Source organism: Rhinopithecus roxellana, chromosome 19 (assembly GCF_007565055.1).
Source record: "Rhinopithecus roxellana isolate Shanxi Qingling chromosome 19, ASM756505v1, whole genome shotgun sequence".
NCBI classification, from domain to species: Eukaryota; Metazoa; Chordata; class Mammalia; order Primates; family Cercopithecidae; genus Rhinopithecus; species Rhinopithecus roxellana.
Window position 1 is genome coordinate 17,651,475 of NC_044567.1, and position 24,533 is coordinate 17,676,007.

Here is a 24,533-nt window from a genome sequence, read left to right on the forward strand (position 1 = left end):
CTCCCAGAGGGTGTTGGAGAAAGCAGGCTGGTGCTCTAGCCTTTTGGGCAGGAGTCTCGGACACAGGAAAGGTGGTAATGGGGGACCCCAGGAAACAACCCCATGCCTCCAAGATGGGAGAGGGGCTGGGGCAGAGCCTGTGAGGGCCACAGCAGGGCCAGAGCTGGCTCCTCAGACCTGGCATCCCAGTGGGAGGAGGTGGCTTGGGGAAGGGGTGTCAGGAGAAGTCGATCCAAAGCACTGTCTGGGTGTGTGTTCCATTTTGGGTCTCCCTGGCATTAGGGGTTAGGGCTTGTGTGAGAAAAGTGGCTCTGTGTCCATGTGTGGGGTTCTGTCAGCCACTGGGCCACTGCCAGGCAGCCCAGCTCCATGTCCACGTGATGCCAACACATCCTGCTCGGCCCAGCAAGAATTCAGTTCCTCAGGTCCCAGTGTAGTCCTCGGAGCGGTGGCACCAGCAGCAACTGGGAGCTTGTTGGAAACGCGGCATCCTGCGATCCTGCGCACCCCCCGCCCCTCCACACACACCTACCGAAGAGATCAGAGTCTTCGTTTTCACAACACCCCAGGGTGTTGTGTGGAGCTCACCTCAGGCAGATCACCTGAGATCAGGAGTTCGCGACCAGATTGGCTAACGTGACAAAACTCTGTCTCTAGTAAAAATTAAAAAAAAAAAAAAAAAATTAGCCGGACGTGGTGGCAGGCACCTGTAATCCCAGCTACTCAGGAAGCTGAGACGGGAGAATTGCTTGAACCCAGGAGGTAGATGTTGCATTGAGCCAATAGATAATGCGCCATTGCACTCCAGCCTGGGTGACAAGGGCGAAACTCTGTCTCAAAATTAAAACAAAACAAAACAAAACACAGCACAACAACAACAAAAAACAAACCTGGGAAGCCCTGGTACAGGAGTGGACTCCTGGCCATGTTGCTGAGATGCACAGCTGTTGCGCAGGGCACAGAGCTTTTCTGGAGTCTGAGGTTGGTAATGCACCTTCTCCTGCCACCTGAAACTCTGCTGCTAGAAAGGGGAGGGAAGAGAGAGGGGCAAAGTCGGCCAGGGCAGCCAGGAGGCAGACACCAAACCCGAGCTGGGAGGCATGTGTTGCCAGGACCCCAGCGGCCCCTGCTGAGCTCCTTCATTGGTTCTGACCAGGAGAAGGAAATGGGGCTCAGTCTCTTAAGAAGCCTTCCTTGGCTAGCTCCAAACCCAGGAGGGTCCCCAGTCCCTTGGAAGAGGATGCAGTGGCTCACACTTGCCTGGACATGCTGCCTTCCCAGGGGTCACATCCATATGAGACAAATTCACATGGGACAGGTGGCCCCAGAGCAAAACGCTTTCTAAGGAAGTGTCTAAGAAGAAGCTCAAGGCCTTCCCTGAAGCCCTGGCCTCACACGAGAATCCCACCCTCGCCAGACCCCGTGTCAAATCCTTCATGTGGGAGGCAGGCCTGTGCCCCATGCCCTACCACAGGTCTTTGGACCAGCACGAAGCTCCATCTGCTGCTGTCACAGCTGGCAGCCATTTCAGAGGAGCCATGGCCTGCCTGGATGTCCCTCTGTGGGGGATCTGTCCAGGCTGTGACACCCACCAGCTCCCCACTCTATATAAACTCAGGGCGACGTTCCCTACAAAACATCCCCTAACCCCTCCCCCGCCACACATACAATGTGATTAAAGTAAAATTCCATCATATAAATATCTCCATCAAGGAATCATACAGGGAAGACCCACGTGGCTGTTGGGAACAGACTAGGGAGTTAGTTTTTTAAACAGAGGCAAAAATAATTATACACAAGGCAGTTAAACACAGTGCTGCAACAGCACCACCTGGTGGTCACATGAAGTGGTGCACTCAGCAGTGGGTTCCATCTTTCACCCACTTGCCAGGTCTGGCATTGAAGATTTCGTCTCCAAGGGACCAGGGAGGCCCCAGCTTGAGAGAGGAGGCTCTGATCAATCCAGGGTGCTACTTGGTAGGAGGTCAAGTAAAGGGCTTGATGGGGAACGAAGTGAAAAAATAAGATGTGAGGCTGGGGGATATCACTTTCCTCCATCTCCCCAGGCCCTATGACCTCAGATAATGCAGAGCTGGCTCCTTGGTTAAGTTCTGTGTCAGCAGTTTTAACCTCTCCTGTGGGCCATTAGACGGCTGACATCTCCAGGCTCCTGGGTTGCACTGCCACCTTGTCCGCTTGTAGGTAAATACAGCACCAAAGGTATCTTCATGAAAGCTTTTAGGTGGAAACAGAGACCAATGTGTGAAGTCCAGGCTGGGATGAGCCCCTGGGGCTGCCCAGCTTCCCTGTCACATGGACCTTCATGAGCCATCTGTCTTCCCAACTGTCATACTTAGATTGTGCTGGAATCTGGTTTAGAGCCTAACCCCGCTCAGCACCTGCTCTGGAGCGGGCCCTCTAACCATCTCCAAAGCTTTACTTGGCATTCCCATGTCCTCACCCCCCACCCGAGCGCTCACCCCCCACCCGAGACGCTCCAGGAAGTGTGAGCTCCGAGATAAATACGTTTGGGAAACGCTACGTCCTTGCTTTGCTCCCAGCCTTGAAGGGTCCCAACGCACAGCAGCAGGTTGAAGCCTCCCAGAAGCCTTGTAGTAAAGCAACGTGCTTGCCTTGGCTTAACTAAGCATGTCCCAGGCTATTGGACCTTGGAACCTTTTTGATGACAAATATCTACCGACCCATTCAACCCATTTGGGGAAATGCCTGTTATCTCCTCACTGTTCTTCCAGCACGCCAGCTTAACTCCCACCCCCGGGCCTTTGTCCCTGCTGCCCTCTCCAGAACAGCCCCGAGTGTTTCCTTCAGTATCCACGGGGCTCCTCCTCGCTATCTCAGGTTTATTCTCAGACGCCGCCTTCCAGCTCTGCCTTCCCTGGCCTATTTAAAATTATACTATTTAAAATCCCTATTTAAAATTACACTCCCCAGCGTTTCCTGGGCTGTTTCCTGCTAGTTTTTCTCCGAAGCACTACACCTCTTCTTTGTTTGAGTTTGTCAGCCCTAGTAGAATGTAAGGAATTTTTGCTTGATTCATTTACTGATCTATCCCTAGCATATAGTAGGTGCTCAATAACTGTTCAGTTGAACATATGAATGTGTCTTAGGGAGAGTATGGAAGTGACAGTCACAGGCTTTGGAACCAGAGAAAGGCAGACTGAACTCTAGGCTCTCACTGCTGTGGACCCCGTAGGCCCCCTTCCCTCTGAAAAACAGGGTGTCTCCCTTGTAAAATCCTCAGCAGGACTGAACAAAATGTCACATGAGAATCCTTGGCAAGCAGTATGCCCAGTGGAAACCCTTGATAAATATCACTATTATCTTCATCAGTGAAATGCAAGCCTTTCCTGCTGCGGGGATGAGGGTGAGCAGACGCCAGCCTGGGTGTAAATAAGAAGTGTGAGGTTCACACGAGGCTGACGGGGGCAGCCTTGCTCTCCCCTGTGTTCACAGCCTTGCTTTGGCCACACAGATACTTTCTGAAAGGGGGTTTAGGGAGAGGCCAAGGAGACCCTCCTGCCCCCATTCCACAGACGGCAAAATGGAACCCATTCACCCGACTTCCCAAAGCTGCGACCAGTCCGGGATGTGCAGCGGGGCCTTCTGACAGCCCACCCAGCTCAGATCTCAGCCACTGCTAAGATTCTCTTGGGGTCCAGAACTTTTCTGGGCCTGACTCCCCTAGGTCTACCTGCCACCCGTGGTCCTGGCTCCAGTGGCCTGTGCCTTGGCCAACACCCTCAGCCCACACACCCACTATTATACCTTGAGCTGAAAGAAATAGTCCTCGACCTGCTCCTCATTCAAGTTCAGCTTGGCAGCCACCAGCTGCTTCAGGGTGTGGGCCACATCCCAGGCCATGCGCACATCCCCGCAAACACAGAGGTGGCCCGGCTCCTCATGGAGCACACGGAGCACCTCGCTGGCCAACTGCTGCCACAGGATGTCCTGAACATAGACCTGAAACCAGAGGAAGTGGTGGGTCCGGTCCCCAACTGCTGAAGACAAGGCTTGCAGGTGGGCCTGCTGGCCTCAGGGAGGTGGGGGTGGGGAGAGGGCACTAAGGGGTGTGGAGTGAGTCCCCTCCCAGCCAGGACCTTGCATGGGGCCAGGTTCAGGGTGAGGTGCACGGATGCCCCAGGGGCTGGGCTGGGAGTAGAGAGATAGATGCTGGATACAGTCCTGCCCTCGAGGAGCTCACCATGCAGTGGGGCTCCCAGACTGTCCCTGAATTTGCCATGCTTCAAAGAGGCATCAATAAAGGCAGTCCCCCCGCACAGGGCTCTGTCTATACTCCAGAAAAGGTAGCCTCTCAATGCAAACTGTCCATCAGGTCTCTGCAGGGTACGGATCCCGGCCTTCCCAGTTAGAAGGTCCAGGAGTCAGTGGGGGACTCTCTCCTCCTACTCCACACGGGCTGCCCACTGGCCCCAGCATTGGGCACAGAGCACTGGACCCGAGAGGTGCCCTGATGGGACAAATGTGTGAGGGCCGAGAGTCTGTTCTGACACCCCAGGCTTAGGAGACAAAGAGGCCCTGGGGGCAGCAAAGCCCGTCTGAAGGACGTGGTGGAAGCATCGGCCGCCCTCCAGCCTTTCTGGGCTTGAGCATAGCCAGCCTGGATCACCTCTCCCCGGGCAGTCGTGTGTCCCGGGGGCCTGCTGGGGACTTCAGCAGACTGGGCTCTGGGGTTAACTCGCGTGTGACCTAGGTTAGTCCTGGACCTCTCCGGGCCTGTCGCTTATGCTGTATGACAGGGCGTAACGCTCTTCACAGCATCACTCTGATGGTTGTGAACTACCTGCATTTTAGAGCTCAGGAGCTGAAGGCTCAGGGAGGCGAGAGGCCCTTGTGGACGCAGGGCTCACCCTGGAGCCTGTGTGTGTAATGCTTCACCTGCTTTTAGGCTGCATTTACCTTGGGCTTGCCAGGCAGGCGGGAATAGACGTGTGCACCGCATGCAGCACCCGCTTCCGGGTCATCTCCAGCATCTCCTCGCAGTAGGTGGCAGTCCTCATCTGGGCGGCAGCACCAGAAGACCAGGGTCCTGCGGCTTCCCGGCACTACTACCAGGAGTCCCGGGCTGTTGTTACCAAGTTGGCCACCAGAGGGCGCCAGAGCGTCAAGTCCAGCTGGAATTCTCACTTCACTCCCACAAGTATCCTAGCTAATTAATAGCATTGGCCCCATTTTGCAGATGAGGAAACTGAGGCCCAAGGCGTTTAGATCACTCATCCATAGTCACACAACTGAAAGTGCGGATGTAGAATTCCCTCAGCCCATCAGAGATCAAAAGCAGGGACTTTCCCGTTACCTCCACTTCCGGGAGAGGGAGCCCCGGCCCCAATGCCGGAGCCGGGACGGTGGCCGTTCTCACCCACAGAGGCCCGCACAGGGAGGCAAACTTGGGAGTCCTTCCCTTCAGAGACGTACAGGAACCGTTTGTGGGGCTGCAGTTCTGCTCCTAGGCAGGCGCTGCCCCCTGGTGCCCCTCCCACCTGGGAAGCCTCCAGCCTTACCCTTGTGCTGGGAGTCATGGAGCCGCTGCTGCCAAAAACTGAGGAATGGGGCGATGCCTGTGCCAGGCCCAATGAGGATGCAAGGATGGGAGGGGTGCTCGGGGAGGTGGAAGCCGCTGGCACTGAAGAGGACAGGAGAAGAGGGGGCCAGCCCTCAGACACCCCGGGCCCACACACGCACAGAATGGCTGGGGAGCTGGGCCTGTGGGGGGCGGTCGTGAGCGGGTGGAGTGGACAAGCAGCTACTATTTGATTTCCCACGTCCTGCAGGCTGCTTCACCTCTGTCCAGCCACCAGCACCTCCCCCAGGTCCTTCTGAAAAAGGGCCAAGCTCACTGGACTCTGGGCCCCTCCAGCACTGCTGTCATCGTTGTCCCTGCTAGAGACAGCCACAGCGGTGTGACCCCAGTGCCTTCTTTATGAGCCAAGGGGCCTCGAAGGTCACCTAAACCTCAGATCTCTCCCTTTCCTCCCGGAATCCCCAGGGATCGGCGGCCCCACAGGGAACAGAGCGGAAGCGGTGCTTACTTTCGTATAAAGCAGGGCACTGGGTCTTGGGGCTTCAGGCTGTTGAGCCATGTGCTGCAGACGCCGTGGTGCAGGGAAGCCTGGCCATCTGCAACGATAACACAAAGTGACCAACGTCCCCCACTGCCCATGCGCAAACTGTGCCAGCTGCTCCGCCCACACCACGGCCTCCTTGGACGCCCCCACTCAGGCACTCTCAGGCTCTCAGGACTCAATGAGCAGCTGTTTGTCCTCCTGGTTCTGAGCTCCACCCTGAGAGCCCAGAGCTGAGGAAGGTTGAAAGGGACTTAGAGAGGCTGCAAGCTGCTCCTTCTGCCAATGCGGAAACCGAGTCCCGGAGAGGAAAAGTGACTTGGACAAGGTCACTCAGGTCGTGGCGGAATCAGGTGGACAGCTCAGGTTCCCTGACTCCTACTCCAGTGCTCCTTCCAAAGACTTTCTCCAGGAACACCCCCAGCTCACCTCTGAGCTCCACTGACAGCAGCATGAAGTGACCCCTCGGGGTGGCCACTGCTGTGTGCGCTCGTGTGCGTGGCCCTTGCTGGCAGCAACCCTGGGTGGTGGATGAGCTCCGGCGCATTTCAGCCTGCTCTGGCGCCTCGCTTTCCTCCTCAGTGACCCCTCCTGGGCTTGCAGAAACCCAGGAGGTCTCTCTGGGTTCTGTTCCCCTTACAATGGCCCAGCACTTGAAGGAGGCCTCCCACCAACTGCAGAGGTCCCCCTGATTTTCCTCGGGATTGAATCTTGCTCTCACAGGACATGTCGGCCTCTCCTCTCCTGGTCTGGTTGGGTGTTCTCTAGCAGGGCAAACAGTCTCTGGCCAGTTTTTAGAAACCGTATTCTTGCTTCCTAGAGGACAGAGGACTCAGAAGTGTGGGGAGCTCCCAGCTTTGCCAACCCAGGCAACTCTCAGTTACAGAGGGCAGGGCAGGGAGCAGTGGCCAGTAGTGGAGCTGAGACCACCTGGACAAGACTACCTGGCCTCCCGCTCTGTGGCAGCATAAACTGGCCCCCTGCCACCCCGGCCCACTTCACTTCCCTCGGTGACCCTGACCTTTCCTTCTTGGCTTCAGCACAATGAGAATCATTTAATTATTTCTATGCCTATCTCTCCACTGCTGCCTCTAGATGCTCCCTGAGGGCAGGGCTAATGTCTGCTGTATTTCCCCACTCACCCCAGTACTGAGCATGGGGAGGTTTGAAATAAACCATCACTGAATGAGTTCAGTGAGCGAATGAACAATCAATGCAGAATCTCCCCTGTGTTCAGGCTGCATGATCAGGAAGACTAAGAACCACTGGCCTCCCACCAAGGGTTGGGTGCTCTCCACGTCTGATCTCATTAAATTGTCATCAGAGTAGTGGGACAGTGGAGTGGTGGACGGACTTGGACTCAGCAGTTGGACTACCCAGGTCCGAATCTCAGCCCTCCACTTACTAACAGTGTGACTTTCTGTGCCACCTGTAAAATGCACACAGTACCTACCCCACATAGTAACTGATCATATACACACAGAAGGCTTGGTTTAGTGCCTGATTCCTAGAGATCTCTCCCACACACCTCCTATTACCATTAACAACTCTGGGCTGTGGGTGTTCCCTCCCTCCTTGAACTGATGAGGGAGCTGAAGCTGAGTTGATGAACACATGCCCAATAAAAGGGGGAGCACGAATGCTCCAGAGCCTCCTTCCTGGGCTCTCCTCAGGTGTGGGACATCACCACAGCCACAGTCAGGTGGATCTTTGTGGGTATGTGATCCAGGGAGGAGCTCATGGAGTAGAACCTGGGCTTCAGAATGGGGAGCCGGGAGAGCAGGAAGGCAGCAGACACCCGCAGGGACGGGAACTCCTCCAGCACCTCCAGGAACATGGGGCTGTTGGTGAACTTCCACTTGCTGTACTCTGAGGGCAAGTGGAGGGTGATGTGAGTGATTCAGGGAGCCTGCCCCGCTTTGGGGAAAAGGCTGACACAACCCAGTATTCATTCATTCCTCCATGCACTCAACAAACAAGTCCATGTGCCAGGCACTGTCCAGGGTGCTGAGACTACCAAACTAGAGAAGAAATAGTTCCTGTCCTGGAGGAACTCAGTCCAGTACATTTATCTAACTTATGTGACCTCCACTGTCGGCAACTCGTGGGCAGGGGTCAAATTTTTGTTGCAATTTAATTTGGGGCAAGGCTTTGGAGCCAATCAGACCTGGGTTTAAACCTTGGCTAGGTGTCCTCACTGCTATGGAATCTCGTCCCAATCACTTATGCTTTGTGCAACAAGGATAGCATTGCCTGCCTTGTGGGGATGTTATGGGAATTAAATGAGAAAGCATGTGCCAAGTTAGTACACTGCAGCCACAAAATAATGGCGGTGGAGGTAGTTGGAATCGATACAATTAGCTATAATGATGATGATAATAATGACAGTCAGTGCCTTTTGCAGACTTGGAACCAGACGGTTGCAGGTGAGTTAATGCATTCTCTCATTAACTTATTAATTCAGCTGTCCATCTGTCACTCTGTCCATAATGCCCATTTATCCATTCATCCACACCATCCATCCCCCAATACATCTTAAGTGACAAGTTTATTCCAGTTTTGGGGAAAGCAAAGATGGATAAGGACGGCTCCCCTTTCTAGCTAATATTCAAGGCAGTGCACTTGGGTTGCATCCTGCAGACACTTGGAAAAGCTCAGTTCATTCAACATAGTTGTGTTGTGTTACATGGGCCAGTGGATGATGCCTGGCTTCCCATCAGCCTTTGACAGGTCTCACTTTGGGAACCTGGGTGGATCCCTCTTGGGAGTTAAAGACCAGCTCTGGACTCTGGCTCCCCACATGCTAGGACCCTCCACATATCCCCTGCCCACCAGCCCTGATCTTCACCTGGCACAGGGCCTCCAGCCTGTGTCTCTCAGGCTCTTCTATGGCCACCTGGGCCAGCTTTTGGAGCAGCAGCTGGGCTGGGGGGGTGTTGATGTCCAGGAAGTAGGTGAGGGCCTGGCTGAGTGAGCAGGGGGGCAGCCTCTTGTCACTGAACCGGTAGCTGCCTGGATGGGGAAGGAAGGTGTCAGGATGGAAAAGAGGCCCCATTCGGGATTCTCAGAAGGTAGCGAGGCCCCCAGGGCAGACACCCCTTATTCTCCAGCTGCAGGGAAAGGAGGCTCTAAAGTCCTGGCTCTAAGAGCAAAAGGCAGGAAGGAGGTGGCGCACAGAGGAAGGACTGCCAGGGAAGGCTGATCACCAGCCCTCCAAGGGGCACTAAGTTGGCATGGTCCTGATGAACTAACCATGTCCTTCCCTGGCCCAGACCTGAACTTTAGCAAGACACCCATTGGTGATCTACAGACTCACAATGACTAAATCCACCAAAGACTAATGGATACCTCACAGGCCAGTTGTTCACTCAGAGAAAAGCCCATGACTGCAGTCCCCTGGGTGCTGTACCAAGAGGTGCTGGGTGAGCAGAAGATGAGCCCAAAGGAAAGTCCCAGGGGGAAGCACGCAGGGCAGTCACAGCACAGGCCCTGGGGCCAGCAGACACGGGTTCAAACCCTGGCTCCCCACTTTTGAGGTGACCGAAGCCTCTGAGCCTTGGGTTCCCTCCCTGTGAAACAGATCTGATGCCAAAACCTATCTTGCTGGGTTGGCATGAGCGCTGAATGAAATCGTGCACATAATAGTTGGTACTGTGGCCAGGTATGGTAGCTCACACCTGTAATCCTAGCACTTTGGGAGGCTAAGGTGGGTGGATCACAAGGTCAGGCATTCAAGACCAGCCTGGTTGACATAGGAAACCCCGTCTCTACTAATAATACAAAAATTAGGTTGGTGTGGTGGTGGGCACCTATAATCCCAGCTACTCCGGAGGCTGAGGCAGGAGAATCACTTGAACCTGGGAGGCAGAAGTTGCAGTGAGCCGAGATCATGCCACTTCACTCCAGCTTGGGTGACAGTGCAAGACTATGTCCAAAAAAAAAAAAGTTGGTGCTGTGCCTGGTAAACAGGCTCCCTAAATATTAGGTAAAAATATGAGCATGACGTTATTTCCATTCGACCAGGGTCCTGATGAACCACATCCATCACCCTGCAGTCACAAGGACACGTCTCCTTGTCCTCACTTTCTCCTGGATGGTGGGGGACACTGCCAGGCTCTGCCTCTCTGATCCCACTTTTTAAAAATTTTTTTGAGACGGAGTCTCTGTCACCCAGGCTGGAGTGCAGTGGGGCAATCTCGGCTCATTGCAACCTCCTCCTCCCGGATTCAAGTGATTCTTGTGCCTCAGCCTCCCGAGGGGCTGGATTACAGGTGTGCACCACCATGCCCAACTAATTTATTTTTTATTTTTAGTAGAGATGGGGTTTTGCCCTGTTGGCCAGGCTGCTCTCAAACTCTTGACCTCAAGTGATCCACCAGTTTTGGCTTCCCAAAGTGCTGGGAATACAGGTGTGAGCCACCACGCCCGGCTGATCCCACTTTCTTTTCTTTTATTATTTATTTTTTTTTTTTTTTATTATACTTTAAGTTCTAGGGTGCATGTGCATAACGTGCAGGTTTGTTACATATGTATATTTGTGCCATGTTGGTGTGCTGCACCCATCAACTCGTCAGCACCCATCAATTCATCATTTATATCATGTATAACTCCCTGATGCAATCCCTCTCCCCTCCCCCCTCCCCATGATATGCCCCAGTGTGTGATGTTCCCCTTCCCGAGTCCAAGTGATCTCATTGTTCAGTTCCCACCTATGAGTGAGAACATGCGGTGTTTGGTTTTCTCTTCTTGTGATAGTTTGCTAAGAATGATGGTTTCCAGCTGCATCCATGTCCCTACAAAGGACGCAAACTCATCCTTTTTTATGGCTGCATAGTATTCCATGGTGTATATGTGCCACATTTTCTTAATCCAGTCTGTCACAGATGGACATTTGGGTTGATTCCAAGTCTTTGCTATTGTGAATAGTGCTGCAATAAACATACGTGTGCATGTGTCTTTGTAGTAGAATAATTTATAATCCTTTGGGTATATACCCAGTAGTGGGATGGCTGGGTCATATGGTACATCTAGTTCTAGATCCTTGAGGAATTGCCATACTGTTTTCCATAATGGTTGAACCAGTTTACAATCCCACCAACAGTGTAAAAGTTTTCCTATTTCTCCACATCCTCTCCAACACCTGTTGTTTCCTGATTTTTTAATGATTGCCGTTCTAACTGGTGTGAGATGGTATCTCATTGTGGTTTTGATTTGCATCTCTCTGATGGCGAGTGATGATGAGCATTTTTTCATGTGTCTGTTGGCTGTATGAATGTCTTCTTTTGAGAAATGTCTGTTCATATCCTTTCCCCACTTTTTGATGGGGTTGTTTGTTTTTTTCTTGTATATTTGTTTGAGTTCTTTGTAGATTCTGGATATTAGCCCTTTGTCAGATGAGTAGATTGCAAAAATTTTCTCCCATTCTGTAGGTTGCCTGTTCACTCTGATGGTAGTTTCTTTTGCTGTGCAGAAGCTCTTTAGTTTAATTAGATCCCATTTGTCAATTTTGGCTTTTGCTGCTGTTGCTTTTGGTGTTTTAGACATGAAGTCCTTGCCCATGCCTATGTCCTGAATGGTACTACCTAGATTTTCTTCTAGGGTTTTTATGGTATTAGGTCTAACATTTAAGTCTCTAATCCATCTTGAATTAATCTTCATATAAGGAGTAAGGAAAGGATCCAGTTTCAGCTTTCTACTTATGGCTAGCCAATTTTCCCAGCACCATTTATTAAATAGGGAATCCTTTCCCCATTTCTTGTTTCTCTCAGGTTTGTCAAAGATCAGATGGCTGTAGATGTGTGGTATCATTTCTGAGGACTCTGTTCTGTTCCATTGGTCTATATCTCTGTTTTGGTACCAGTACCATGCTGTTTTGGTCACTGTAGCCTTGTAGTATAGTTTGAAGTCAGGTAGCGTGACGCCTCCAGCTTTGTCCTTTTGACTTAGGATTGTCTTGGCAATGCGGGCTCTTTTTTGGTTCCATATGAACTTTAAAGCAGTTTTTTCCGGTTCTGTGAAGAAAGTCATTGGTAGCTTGATGGGGATGGCATTGAATCTATAAATAACCTTGGGCAGTATGGCCATTTTCACAATATTGATTCTTCCTATCCATGAGCATGGTATGTTCTTCCATTTGTTTGTGTCCTCTTTGATTTCACTGAGCAGTAGTTTGTAGTTCTCCTTGAAGAGGTCCTTTACATCCCTTGTAAGTTGGATTCCTAGGTATTTTATTCTCTTTGAAGCAATTGTGAATGGAAGTTCATTCCTGATTTGGCTCTCTGTTTGTCTGTTACTGGTGTATAAGAATGCTTGTGATTTTTGCACATGGATTTTGTATCCTGAGACTTTGCTGAAGTTGCTTATCAGCTTAAGGAGATTTTGGGCTGAGACGATGGGGTTTTCTCAATATACAATCATGCCATTTGCAAACAGGGACAGTTTGACTTCTTCTTTTCCTAACTGAATACCCTTGATTTCTTTCTCTTGCCTGATTGCCCTAGCCAGAACTTCCAACACTATGTTGAATAGGAGTGGTGAGAGAGGGCATCCCTGTCTTGTGCCAGTTTTCAAAGGGAATTTTTCCAGTTTTTGCCCATTCAGTATGATATTAGCTGTGGGTTTGTCATAAATAGCTCTTATTATTTTGAGGTACATTCCATCAATACCGAATTTCTTGAGCGTTTTTAGCATGAAGGGCAGTTGAATTTTGTCAAAAGCCTTTTCTGCATCTATTGAGATAATCATGTGGTTCTTGTCTTTGGTTCTGTTTATATTCTGGATTACGTTTATTGATTTGCGAATGTTGAACCAGCCTTGCATCCCAGGGATGAAGCCCACTTGATCATGGTGGATAAGCTTTTTGATGTGCTGCTGAATCCGTTTTGCCAGTATTTTATTGAGAATTTTTGCATCGATGTTCATCAGGGATATTGGTCTAAAATTCTGTTTTTTTGTTGTGTCTCTGCCAGGCTTTGGTATCAGGATGATGTTGCCCTCATAAAATGAGTTAGGGAGGATTCCCTCTTTTTCTATTGATTGGAATAGTTTCAGAAGGAATGGTACCAGCTCCTTCTTGTACCTCTGGTAGAATTCAGCTGTGAATCCATCTGGTCCTGGACTTTTTTTGGTGGGTAGGCTATTAATTGTTGCCTCAATTTCAGAGCCTGCTATTGGTCTATTCAGGGATTCCACTTCTTCCTGGTTTAGTCTTGGGAGAGTGTAAGTCTCCAGGAAATTATCCATTTCTTCTAGATTTTCTAGTTGATTTGCGTAGAGGCGTTTATAGTATTCTCTGATGGTAGTTTGTATTTCTGTGAGGTCAGTGGTGATATCCCCTTTATCATTTTTTATTGCATCTATTTGATTCCTCTCTCTTTTCTTCTTTATTAGTCTTGCTAGCGGTCTGTCAATTTTGTTGATCTTTTCAAAAAACCAACTCCTGGATTCATTGATTTTTTGGAGGGTTTTTTGTGTCTCTATCTCCTTCAGTTCTGCTCTGATCTTAGTTATTTCTTGCCTTCTGCTAGCTTTTGAATGTGTTTGCTCTTGCCTCTCTAGTTCTTTTAATAGTGATGTTAGAGTGTCCATTTTAGATCTTTCCTGCTTTCTCTTGTGGGCATTTAGTGCTATAAATTTCCCTCTACACACTGCTTTAAATGTGTCCCAGAGATTCTGGTATGTTGTATCTTTGTTCTCATTGATTTCAAAGAACATCTTTATTTCCGCTTTCATTTCGTTATGTACCCAGTAGTCATTCAGGAGCAGGTTGTTCAGTTTCCATGTAGTTGAGAGGTTTTGATTGAGTTTCTTAGTCCTGAGTTCTAGTTTGATTGCACTGTGGTCTGAGAGACAGTTTGTTATAATTTCTGTTCTTTTACATTTGCTGAGGAGTGCTTTACTTCCAATTATGTGGTCAATTTTGGAATAAGTGTGATGTGGTGCTGAGAAGAATGTATATTCTGTTGATTTGGGGTGGAGAGTTCTATAGATGTCTATGAGGTCCGCTTGGTGCAGAGATGAGTTCAATTCCTGGATATCCTTTTTAACTTTCTGTCTCGTTGATCTGTCTAATGTTGACAGTGGAGTGTTGAAGTCTCCCATTATTATTGTATGGGAGTCTAAGTCTCTTTGTAAGTCTCTAAGGACTTGCTTTATGAATCTGGGTGCTCCTGTATTGGGTGCATATATATTTAGGAGAGTTAGCTCTTCCTGTTGAATTGATCCCTTTACCATTATGTAATGGCCTTCTTTGTCTCTTTTGATCTTTGATGGTTTAAAGTCTGTTTTATCAGAGACTAGGATTGCAACCCCTGCTTTTTTTTGTTCTCCATTTGCTTGGTAGATCTTCCTCCACCCCTTTATTTTGAGCCTATGTATGTCTCTGCATGTGAGATGGGTCTCCTGAATACAGCAGACTGATGGGTCTTGACTCTTTATCCAGTTTGCCAGTCTGTGTCTTTTAATTGGAGCATTTAGTCCATTTACATTTAAGGTTAATATTGTTATGTGTGAACTTGATCCTGCCATTATGATATTAACTGGTTATTTTGCTCGGTAGTTGATGCAGTTTCTTCCTAGCCTCGATGGTCTTTACATTTTGGCATGTTTTTGCAATGGCTGGTACCAGTTGTTCCTTTCCATGTTTAGGGCTTCCTTCAGGGTCTCTTGTAAGGCAGGCCTGGTGGTGACAAAATCTCTAAGCATTTGCTTATCTGTAAAGGATTTTATTTCTCCTTCACTTATGAAACTTAGTTTGGCTGGATATGAAATTCTGGGTTGAAAATTCTTTTCTTTAAGAACGTTGAATATTGGCCCCCACTCTCTTCTGGCTTGTAGAGTTTCTGCCGAGAGATCTGCTGTTAGTCTGATGGGCTTCCCTTTGTGGGTAACCCGACCTTTCTCTCTGGCTGCCCTTAAGATTTTTTCCTTCATTTCAACTTTGGTGAATCTGGCAATTATGTGTCTTGGAGTTGCTCTTCTGGAGGAGTATCTTTGTGGCGTTCTCTGTATTTCCTGAATTTGAATGTTGTCCTGCCCTACTAGGTTGGGGAAGTTCTCCTGGATGATATCCTGAAGAGTGTTTTCCAAGTTGGTTCCATTTTCCCCCTCACTTTCAGGCACCCCAATCAGATGTAGATTTGGTCTTTTTACATAATCCCATACTTCTTGCAGGCTTTGTTCATTTCTTTTTCTTCTTTTTTCTTTTGGTTTCTCTTCTTGCTTCATTTCATTCATTTGATCCTCAATCGCTGATACTCTTTCTTTCAGCTGATCGAGTCGGTTACTGAAGCTTGTGCATTTGTCACGTATTTCTCGTGTCATGGTTTTCATCTCTGTCATTTCATTTATGACCTTCTCTGCATTAATTAGTCTAGCTGTCAATTCTTCCACTCTTTTTTCAAGATTTTTAGTTTCTTTGCGCTGGGTACGTAATTCCTCCTTTAGCTCTGAGAAGTTTGATGGACTGAAGCCTTCTTCTCTCATCTCATCAAAGTCATTCTCTGACCAGCTTCGATCCGTTGCTGGCGATGGGCTGCGCTCCTTTGCAGTGGGAGATGCGCTCTTATTTTTTGAATTTCCAGCTTTTCTGCCCTGCTTTTTCCCCATCTTTGTGGTTTTATCTGTCTCTGGTCTTTGATGATGGTGACGTACTGATGGGGTTTTGGTATAGGTGTCCTTCCTGTTTGATAGTTTTCCTTCTGACAGTCAGGACTGTCAGCTATAGGTCTGTTGGAGATTGCTTGAGGTCCACTCCAGACCCTGTTTGCCTGGGTATCAGCAGCAGAGGTTGCAGAAGATAGAATATTGCTGAACAGCGAGTGTACCTGTCTGATTCTTACTTTGGAAGCTTCCTCTCATGGGTGTACTCCACCCTGTGAGGTGTGGGGTGTCAGACTGCCCCCAGTGGGGGATGTCTCCCAGTTAGGCTACTCAGGGGTCAGGGACCCACTTGAGCAGGCAGTCTGTCCGTTCTCAGATCTCAACCTCTGTGTTGGGAGATCCACTGCTCTCTTCAAAGCTGTCAGACAGAGTCGTTCGCATCTGCTCAGGCCTCTGCTGCTTCCCCTGTTGTTTTTTTAGCTGTGCCCTGCCCCCAGAAGTGGAGTCTATAGAGACAGGCAGGTTTCCTTGAGCTGCTGTGAGCTCCACCCAGTTCGAGCTTCCCAGCAGCTTTGTTTACCTACTTAAGCCTCAGCAATGGCGGCACCCCTCCCCCAGCCTCGCTGCTGCCTTGCGGTTAGATCGCCGCAGACTGCTGTGTTAGCAATGAGGGAGGCTCCGTGGAGTGGGACCCTCCCGGCCAGGTGAGGGATATATTCTTCTGGTGTGCCCGTTTGCTTAAAGCACGGTATTGGGGTGGGAGTTACCCGATTTTCCAGGTGTTGTGTGTCTCAGTTCCCCTGGCTAGGAAAAGGGATTCCCTTCCCCCTTGCGCTTCCCAGGTGAGGCGATGCCTCGCCCTGCTTCAGCTCTCGCTGGTCAGGCTGCAGCAGCTGACCAGCACTGATTGTCCAGCACTCCCTAGTGAGATGACCCCAGTACCTCAGGTGAAAATGCAGAAATCACCGGTCTTCTGTGTCGCTCGCGCTGGGAGTTGGAGACTGGAGCTGTTCCTATTCGGCCATCTTGCTCCGCCCCTTGATCCCACTTTCTGACTTTGGTCACTGCATTGAGGGAGATACACTGGCGGTGTCATTATCACTGGAGAAAGTAAGGCCAGGGAGCCATGCCTGTGGCTGGGACTGTTTCCACAGCTGCTTTCACATAAGATTTTGGCAGCCCACCCTCTCAGCAGGAAGGACAGGGATGGTTGTCACTGGCAGGCCCAGGCCTAGCCCCTCAGTCAGGTGGGGTGACTGGAGGATGTCAGGCAGCACTGGCTCCCTGGCCCAGGGCTCACTGCTCTCGTCCAGGGCCTCCAGGCATACTGTCTGGGGGGGTGCGGGGCCGTCCACCACTTGCTCCAGGATGCCTTGGACCAGGGCCGGCTGGTTGCCTGGACAAACCCCAAGGTGCTTCCCTGGCAGGTAGTTCAGGCCTTGGCCCTCCTCACAAGAGAATTCCACCAGGATGGTGGTGTGGCTGGGAAAGGAAAAAGAAGCCTCAGGTGGGCCATGCACCCTGGTTCATACCTGTAATCCCAGCACTTTGGGAGGCCAAGGTGGGCAGATCACTTGAGGTCAGGAGTTCAAAACCAGACTGGCCAACACGGTAAAAGCCCTTCTCTACTAAAAATACAAAAATTAGCTGGGCGTGGTGGCGGGCACCTCTAATCCCAGCTACTCCGGAGGCTGAGACAGGAGAATGGCTTGAGCCCAGGAGGCAGAGGTTGCAGTGAGCCAAGATCACACCACTGCACTCCAGCCTGGGTGACTGAGTGCGACTCCATCTCAAAAAATAAAAATAAAAAAAGAAGCCTCAGGTGACGTTGCAGGATTTCCTCCAGGGCTCCCTGATGGGCAGGTGAGATTCCCCAGGAAATGTGCCCTCCTTTCATTTTCCTGGCTGGTTCCACAAGCCTGGGCCGCCATCCTGAGCTTGGGATGAGGCATTCCCACAGGCAGGGGTGCTCGAGAGGGCCCCGGGAGCTTCCCTTTGGGGAGGAGGGGACCCACCCCTTCCCAGCAGCCCTCTGAGTCCCCCGAGGGCTTGGTCACAGCCTCCGCCTGGAGAAAGCATCCCCCTTGGAGATACATGGACATAAGAAGAAATCTTTCCTTGTCACCAGGACAAACCCTGTTCTTATTAGAACCAAGGGCAGTTTTCCTAATGCACGCGGGGAGGACCGCACAGATCAATGAAACCTGCAGATAATCCACAAGGCTCGTTTCCCAGAGCTGGGAAATTTCCTTCCCTGCCAACACTTTTCCTGAAAGTTCTTAAGAATGAGTCAAACAGTTTGTCTCTCTTGCACTCTCCTTTTAGTGAAATAGTTCAATGAGGAAGGAGAGGAAGTAGAGCAGATGCTTAGTGTCCAACTTGGAAAAGTGGCCTGTGGTTAACCAAGAGTAGATGTAAAAGCACAGGTGGCTGCGGGTTACCAGGTGAGTTGGTCCTACTGACAGTGTGGCTGCTAATGCCAGCAGAGGCTCCTCTCTTCTTCCTTCAAAGACTGACTTCTTCTGGTCTTTCATTCATTAGAATAAAATCGACAGAGCATCACCCGAGAAGCCCTGCACTTTCCCTTACCTGGATGGCGGACTCTGTAGATTCTGCCGAGATTTGAGCCTCATGGTGAACACGTTCTTGGCGTGCATGCTGCTGAGGGGTGCGAAGAACACAGAGACGGTGAACTGGCAAAGTGGCTCTGGAGCGTGGGTGGGAGAAGCCCCCACATGTCCGAGTCAGTGACACCTGGACACTACCCTTGCGGCATCCTGCTGAGGTGGCTGTTCAGGTTTTCTTTACTTTCCTTTTATTCCACTGTTTCTGAATCACAGATAAAGATCCTTGGTCTCATACAGGGCAGCCGTGTTGCTTCTAGGTGTTGGGAAATTCAATTTAGTTACCTAAAATGAAAAGCCCCAGGACATCTCCATGGCTTGGGACCCACAGGAGAGCACCGTTGACATTGGGGAGATCTTAAACATGTAGAAACCTTCAGGACTACCTTTGTCAGGGCACAGGGCACAGCACCCCGGGGTGCAGAGTGGAGAGTTCACCACTACAGCCTGGAATTGCCTCTGTGACGCCTTCTTCACGACCCTTGGCTGCCTTCGCGGCTGGAAGGCGGAGGCTCAGACCCCAACATGGCCACAGGCTAGCAATGTGCTTCACCTCCCTGAACTGCAATTTCTCCCTCTGTGCCTTTCTCCCAGGAGTGTCCAGGCTCACTTAGCCCATATGGGCCAGGAGCCCCACACAGTGCCCGGCACACAGTAGGCCCTCGGCAGATGCTGTCCCCTTCTCTCTCCACCGCCCTCCTGGGGCTCCCTCCTGAAACAGCCTCCCTCAGCGCCTTGAGTCTTGCACCCTAACAGGCCCTTGCATGCAGTGAGAGGGAGGCGCCCAGGCCAGTTGTCTCTGTTCAGAAGGAGACCCGGGGGTCTCCTTGACCATGGGCTCAGGGCTCAGACCCCAACACAAACAAGCCCCGTGTGCTGCAGAGAAGCAGGTACCTTTCTGAGGTCCAAAGGCTGTGAGTCCTGCATGAGCCTGTAGTGGTGTGGGTCCCAGGTCACACTGGAGGTGTAGAGCTTGGGGATCTGAATGTGCTGTTTGCCTCGGACATCAAACGTCTCACAGGCTGCCTGGAAGAAGGTGGAGCAGACTGGGGTTAACAGTCAGCAGCAGCAGCATCTGCACCACCGGGGCTACCACTTTTTAGGCCCTTACCATGGACCAAACACTGAGCCATGTGCTTCATGTAAGTTCTAAGCACACTTACCTGATAGGGTGATAGCAAGGACTCAAAGAGGTGCCTGGGCTTGGCACATAGTAGCTATTGCTGCTATTATAAATATTGCTTTGTTTTTGTTTTGAGACAGGGTCTCACTGTGTCACCCAGGCTGGAGTACAGTGGTGCCATCATAGCTCACTGAAGCCTCAGCCTCCCCGTGTTCAAGCAATCCTCCCACCTCAGCCTCCTGAGTAGCTGAGACTACAGGTGTGCACCACCAAGCCCAGTCAACTTTCTGTATTTTCAGTAGACACTGGTTTTGCCATGTTGACCAGGCTGGTTTCAAATTCTGGAACTCAAGCGATCTGCCCACCTCAGCCTCCCAAAGGGCTGGGATTACAGGCAGGCGCCACTGTGCTCCACCATTATGAATGTCAATATTGACATCATCTTGTTGTATCCTCATGCCCACACTGGGAGAGGTCTGATTGTCCCCTTTTCGTGTTGTGGAACCACATGGAGGAGGCCCGGGCTTTGGAACTAAGCCTGCCCCGACGCACACTGATGCTCCTAAGCACCACTGCTGAGTGATGCACTGCATGAGTGACGAGTTACCTAAATTACTGGAGCCAACCATTGCAATAAAGAGCTGTGGAGATACTGAGTGGATCCAAAGTGGATCCACCACTGTGTAGTGCCTGTCCCCAGGCTCTCTATGGCTGGGAGATTGAAACAGACACAGTAGTTAAGAGGCGACCTAGGTAGTCAGTGGGGGAAAGATGTTAAACTAGAAGCTCCCTAAGGGCAGGGGGGGATCTGTGCCTCCTCCTCTTCCAGAGTGGTGTGCACAGGGTGGAGCTCTTCTGGGGGGCTGAGGGAGAGCAGCAGTGACATGCGCCCTCAGGCCCGTGGCCCTGGCCCATGTCTGGGACCACATCTACAGGACCAGGGGCAGAGGTCATGCACCCAGGATGCCCAGCACAGAGGTCCTAGGCATGAATGCTCCCTGTCATGTCCCTGCTGTGGAGCAGCTCTGGCTGGGAACCGACCTTGAAGGTTTGCACGGCCCTGCTGAGGAAGGCGTCCTCCTGCCCACTGAGCTCATCCTCTTCCCACGTCAGGGTGAGCTGAGAGGCCCCCAGGTGGGAGTTTCTGGTTGAGGTCATAAGCAAAGGCGCAGAACTGAGGGTACCTGCTGGAGCTGAGGCCAAATACAGTATACCTGCCCGAGGACACACGGAGACTCATGTCCCATGCAAGCAGCACCTGGCACCCAACACCCAGCACCAACAGCCTGGAGGGCCAGCCCCAGACTCTCCCCCTCCAGCTGGAGCATGGAGCTGCAGCCCCTTCCAGTCCTCCCAATCCCCCAGCCTTGTCACCAGCTCCTATGACCACCCCATGCTTGGCCTGAAGACCTGTGAGAGGGACTGGGTTTCCGTGGCTTGACCCGTGACACACTCCAAGTGCAAACCTCTGAGCCAGGGTCCCTCTGTGCCTGGTCAGCTCTGAGAAGACCCCGTGTCTACACCCAGTTCCTTCCCCTGAGCCAGATTTTGGGTCCTCAGGGCAGGGTTAGAAGGTATAGGAGGAGGAGGGAAAAAGCTTTACTTGAATTTGTTGGTGAGCTCTTTCAGCATGACAAGGGATTTCTTCAGTTTCTAGAAACAGAGGAAATGACAGAGTTCTCAGTCCAGGATGAAGAAAAACCACTATTTTTTCCTTTCCTCTGGAAACCTGGCCACAGCTGGCAGGAGAAGGTTCACAGCCCACAATGGAAGTTGGTTTACGTGTGGGGCCACCTGGCCAAGGACCTGGTTGTCAGCTGACAAGTTTAACCTGTCTCTCACTTCAGCTAAACTGTAGCAACTCGTGTGGGCCCTGCCCCTTGGTGGGAGACCCAGAACAGCCTGGCCTCCTCCCATCCAGCCCTGGCAGAGGGGGCCTGCCTTATAGCAGGGCATCTCCAGAGGGCCTCCTAATGGGCCATGATTCTGTCTTCTTGTTTGGAACCTGGTAGAAGCAACAGCAATTGGTCCTATAGTCTCTGAAATGAGGCTGGCTCTCCAGGAACCCAAGACGATCCCAGGAGGTGTGTGACCCAGCAGAACTAGCGTCAAATCCCAGGGTGAGTATTTACTCCCTTTTCATAATTTATTTTTTAGTTCTTCCCCTTCAATTACATTTTCATTCTTCTGAGCACTGGAGAGACAGTCTCGAATTGGTGCTAATAGACCTTTAATACCTCTCTCATTGCCTATCACTTTTTAAAAAACAAAGATAGAGCAGGCCTTGGTCAGGGAATAGTATCTAGCTAAAATTCATTAACTTCATTTTGTTTTTATTGAATTTGTGTTTTGCTGCTTTCTATTTGTGAGAGTGATACAAATTTCCTTTAAACGTGAATTTGTAAATACAAACAGGTAGGTCATTCACAGAGATATATTAAATATATCATAGGAAAGATGGCACTCCCATATGGCAATAATTATGATGCAGGCCAGCAAATGACCTGAGTGACCCAGAAGGCCCGAGCACTGACTCCCAAATGCCCTCTGTAGGACGTGCCGCATTCCCCAGACCCTTTCCTTGGTCCTCCCACACCCTACCATCCCCTAGATCAACCAAACCTCAGGCCACCCACCTCTCCATTGCTGGCGCAGTCTCCATTCCCAGATGTGCTGGTCACCACCAACAATAGCTGTGCCTCGTCCAGGCAGCTCCTCCAGCCTGTACTTGTCCATGCAGAGAACCTGGACGGTACCCAGGTGGACATCAGCCCTCAGCTCCCAGTAGATGCTCTGGCCTTCCTCCCACACCTCTCCCAGGCCAGGGCTCCTGTACTCATCTGTCTCTTCCAGTGCCTGGCACAGGTGTGGCATGGAGGAGGTGACTGTACAGATTTGAACACATCATCCTCGATTCTCCTTCCCTGCTCAAGCCCTGAAACTAACCCATCAGGAAGCCCTGGATGCTCTGCCTCTAAAACACTGCCTATCCTATGTCTAAACTCCTCTCATCACGTTCATTGCTATTTGCAATTTTGTGCGTGTGGAAATATTTCCACAAAATTGGAATGAGCAGGTCACAGCTGCACCTGGAGGGAATGACCGGGGAAATGTGCCCTCGCCTTGCTGCTCTATCCAGGCACACCCAGCTAAGGATGGGGGACCTGCCATCACTCTCCTGGCAGTTCCAGACTCTTGGGAGCTGGCAGGGGAGCACCCAAGAGTGTTTTCAGCGACCTGGCTGACCTGGTCATCAGTCAGTCCCACCTTGGCCTAGGCCTCTACGTGGCATAGATCACAGCTCATCCCTTCGTGGCATTACACTGGCCTGTGCCCTGTCCTCAGGGTCACATCCGTCTTCCAGAAGCCGTGCGACCCTGGAAAACCCATCAAACTGTCTAAGAGTCAGGTTCCTCCTCTGTGCATTGATAATGACTTTGATGCCTGTTTTGCAGGGTGCTGGATGGGTACAGTGAGGTGTATGCTGGAGAGCTCCTTGAGGGCAAGGTCTGGCTCTTGTCACTCACTGTCAGATTTAGAGCCTGGGGCTGGCCCAGCATGTGGCCACCATTCCCTAAGAATTGGATTTGCTTCATCAGTGCTGAAGGCAGGGGATAGAGCTTAGATGGACCCGCTGTGTCCTGTCTCCTTTATCTGCAGCTTACACATTCTTGCCCCTTTCACATGCACCCTGCAGAGCAGGTGTTCACTGAGCTTGAACAAAATTCATCTAGAGCAGCTGATGTATATTGAGGCCTGAGTTCACCTGCCTGGGTCTCTGGAGTCCTCAGGGTCTCCGTGTGGCCCCCATGGTCTGACACTGAGGACACACCTGTAGTTTGCTGATCCCAGAGGGAGGGGTATGTGCCACCTGGGGTGGGGAAGATGTTGGGGCATGGCAGGTGGCTCCTGGGACTGCCCCCCAGGGTTCAGACAGGCTGGGGGTTTCCTGCCACACACCCTCATCCAGGGCTGTTGGGCCTGGGATACAGCCCCCAGTCAGAACTCAGGTGGGAGGGGCCTTGGCTGTCACCCAGCTCCCTTGCCACTTTACATGGGGACCTGTCTCCACAGTGGGTGACTGGGTCCGGACGTAGGTCACCCTCTGCCCTCCTGGGCTGCTCAGTCCGTGCCAGGACTGACTGTTCCCACACCTGGTTGAACTCTTGGCTCTGGCTCTGGGCCCGGGGTCCCGCCTGTGCCCTCTCCCTGAATGCTCTGAAGGTCAGGAACACTGATTGCCTCATCTCCCTTGCTCAAGCTTTGTTATCCTGGCACCCTTGGAGGGGTCTGCAAGAGTGAGGGGCCTCTGCTGCTCTCTGAGGCTGTCAGTGCTCACAGGGAGGGGTGGGGGCTCCCACAAATGGGTCTGGCTCCTCCAGTGCCTTTGAGGGCCTTGTGAGGGGAAGAGAGGGCCATCGTGGAAAGTGGGAGGGGGCTTGTTGGAGGGTCTTGCCCACATGCCCCTCCTGCGTGCACAGCACGTCCAGTACACTGAGCGCCTGCCCTGAGGACCGGTGGGTCTACTGTACATTCTTAGAGTCCGGGAGGAAGAGGAGGAAGAAAAGGTGAAGAGGAAGGTCCAGGTAGTAGGGTTGGGGGTCCTAGGCATTCCCTCACTATTGACTGCCCCAGAGGGTAACTCGGGTGGGGACCTGGTACTGGAGTCCACTTGGGGGTGGCAGGTCCCCATGCTTCCTTGTTAGTTTCTTCATAGAGGTCCGAAGGTATTTCAGAACAGGATCATCGTCCAGGGCCCAGGTATGAAATAACTGGTCCCGAAAACCTGCCCACAGGCCAGACCTGGACGTCTTCATGAGGCGCTCTAGAGACAGGGTGGGCATCGGGCCAGAAGAGTTCCCTGGGAGAGGTCAGAGCCCATACCCCGTGGCCACTTTGGTCTCCCACTGGGCAGTGCCGGATCTTTTCATGGCCACTCCAGGGGTCCAGATATATACAGAAGGCTGTGGCTAGGGGGGTAGCCTGGGCAAAAAAGTGCTCACCACTCTCCCGACTTTCATCTGCGTCACGTAGGGAATGGGCTCGGTGTCATTGTGCACTGCCCAGCCCTCCCGGACAGACCTC

General features: G+C 51.4%; 1 pseudogene; it reads right to left on the reverse strand.

Moving 5' to 3' along the window:
- Positions 1-2,145: 2,145 nt before the first annotated feature.
- On the reverse strand, positions 2,146-23,867 carry LOC104666105 (annotated as a pseudogene).
- Between the last annotated feature and the right edge of the window lie 666 nt (positions 23,868-24,533).